Below are 2,500 nucleotides of genomic sequence, written 5' to 3'. Positions count from 1 at the left end.
TAGGCGAGTGCCGTTCCAAAAGGGTGGGCGATGGCCTCAATCGCCCTCAGCAAAGGGAGTCGGGTTCAGATCCCCGAATCCGGAGTGGCAGAGACGGGCGCCGCGAGGCGCCCGGTGCAGTGACGCATCCGATCCTGGAGAAGCCGGCGGGAGCCCTGGGGAGAGTTCTCTTTTCTTTGTGAAGGGCTGGGCGCCCTGGAAAGGGTTTGCCCCGAGAGAGGGGCCCACGCCTTGGAAAGCGTTGTGGTTCTGGCAGCGTCCGGTGAGCTCTCGCTGGCCCGTGAAAATCCGGGGGAGAGGGTGTAAGACTCGCGCCGGGCCGTACCCATATCCACAGCAGGTCTCCAAGGTGAACAGCCTCTGGCATGTTGGAACAATGTAGGTAAGGGAAGTTGGCAAGCCGGATCCGTAACTTTGGGATAAGGATTGGCTCTAAGGGCTGGGTCGGTCGGGCTGGGGCGCAAAGCGGGGCTGGGCGCGTGCCGTGGCAGGACGAGGCACCGCACGCGGGTGAGTGCGCTCCGCGTGGCCCGCCCAGCGCGCACGGCGTCGACTCTGGACACACGCCGGGCCCTTCCCTTGGATCGCCCCAGCTGCGGCGGGCATCGCCCGCCCTCCCCTCCACCCCCCCTCCGCCTTGCCGCAGCTGGCGCCCCAGCGGGGCCGCCACCATCGTCGTAGCACGCCACTGCCCCGTCGGTTCCTGCCGGCGGGGTCCCCGCGGCGCACGGCCGTGGCCAGCGTCAGCCGAGCAGTTCGCGCGGGGGAGGGTCCCTGGAGGGGGTCCCTGGGCTGGCGCCCCACCTCGGCCGGTGCCTAGCAGCCGGCTTAGAACTGGTGTGGACCAGGAGAATCCGACTGTTTAATTAAAACAAAGCATCGCGATGTGATTTCTGCCCAATGCTCTGAATGTCAAAGTGAAGAAATTCAATGAAGCGCGGGTAAACAGCAGGAGTAACTATGACTCTCTTACTACCTGAAACCTGGCCCCCTGGTTGGACAGGGGCAACGGGTTCGGAGGTGGGCTGACCACCCATTCCGTTCCCGATGTTGAATCTGGTCATGACTCGGCTATTCCAAATCCAAATCCGTTTCTTGGAGGAGGAAACTGGGGGCGGCCGTTCCACCTTACTAGGGTATCAGTGGGCACTCAGACCTCCTGAGATGATTTTGTAACATCTACAACCACCAAATTGACAGAAAATTAATTTGGCTTGCTGGTGAATTTTTCTCTAGAACTGTATAGGTCAGATCTGCAGGAGCATATACAGGGGGTGGTTCATGTTTCTGTTAATGGGGGGGTGTTGAACGGGTTTCCTGAGGTGTTTGAACAGCCTACACCACAACTGAGTGAGGGGGACGACTTAAATCCTAGTCCCCCTAAGGACGATGATCAGAATGTACTTGAGAAGGGAGGCAGTGGGAAGGGGGAAGAGGGTACACCAGAGGCATTGCCTCCGGTGCCTGAGGTCCGCAGTGAACAAGCACCGGATGACATCGTGAAGGTGACTGTTCCTGACAAAACTCCACCATGTCCTTGCTGTGGTACCCGGCTCAACTCGATGTTGGCCCTAATTGAACACCTTAAGGGGTCTCACGGGAGGAAGTGGGTGTGCTTTCGGTGTGCCTAGTGTGGGAGGGAGAATTTTAACCATCACAGTACTGTTTGTCATTTTGCAAAGTGCAAGGGTCCAAAGGATGCGGGACCTCCAGTGGGAGAGTGGATATGTGAGGTATGCAGTAGAGATTTTATGACTAAAATTGGCCTAGGACAACACAAAAGATTGGCACATCCACTGGTTAGAAACCAGGAGAGGATCGATGCTTCCCAACCGAAAGAAACATCAAACTGAGGAGCCCACAAAAGATGCTGGACAAAGGAGGAGGAAGAGCTACTTGTCAAGCTGGAGGTACAGTTCGAGAGTCACAAAAACATTAATAAGCTCATATCAGAACACTTAACAACCAAAACAGCTAAGCAGATTAGTGATAAAAGGAGAATGCTGCTCAGGAAGAATGGAGTGGGTGGGGGAGCAGCTGGGAACTTGAAATCAGAACCTGGGTCAAGTCATCAATCCCAGGCAGGAACTGTGAACAATGGACTTGGGGGGAACCACCAGCCGGGAGGACCAGCTGCTGGGAAGGGAACAATAGAGACATCTGGACACACCTTGATAGGGATAATGGTCCCTGGGAAACCTTTGGCCAGCAGAGGGCAGGGTGACTGCAGGCTCGTTATCAGAAAAGGATCAAAGAACGTTTATCAGAGGGGACAATTAACAACTTCCCCAGAGCATTTGAACAGTTATTAGAAGGCCAAAAGGTGCGACCACTGCTCAATCAGACAGCGCAGGACTGCTTTGGTTGCCTGGAATCAGTGAGCCAAATAAGAACAGCACTCCGGGGGAAAAGCAAAAAGGAAACTCGGGAGGAGCAGCCAAGAAAACAGTTTCAGAAGTGGATGAAGGACAGAGCGATCAAAAGAGGTAACTACCTCCGC

The 2,500-nt window shown here is 55.7% G+C and overlaps 1 pseudogene; it reads left to right on the top strand.

Annotated features, from left to right (window-relative positions):
* LOC139603551 (28S ribosomal RNA) overlaps nt 1–2,500 on the top strand; it is an 8,275-nt pseudogene that overhangs the window by 2,025 nt on the left and 3,750 nt on the right.

The sequence above is a fragment of the Agelaius tricolor genome, unplaced genomic scaffold (assembly GCF_023055355.1).
Source record: "Agelaius tricolor isolate 1412-34295 unplaced genomic scaffold, bAgeTri1.0.p SCAF_39, whole genome shotgun sequence".
Taxonomy (NCBI): Eukaryota; Metazoa; Chordata; class Aves; order Passeriformes; family Icteridae; genus Agelaius; species Agelaius tricolor.
Note: the sequence above shows the minus strand (reverse complement) of the source record. Positions and strands in the feature narration are given on the sequence as shown.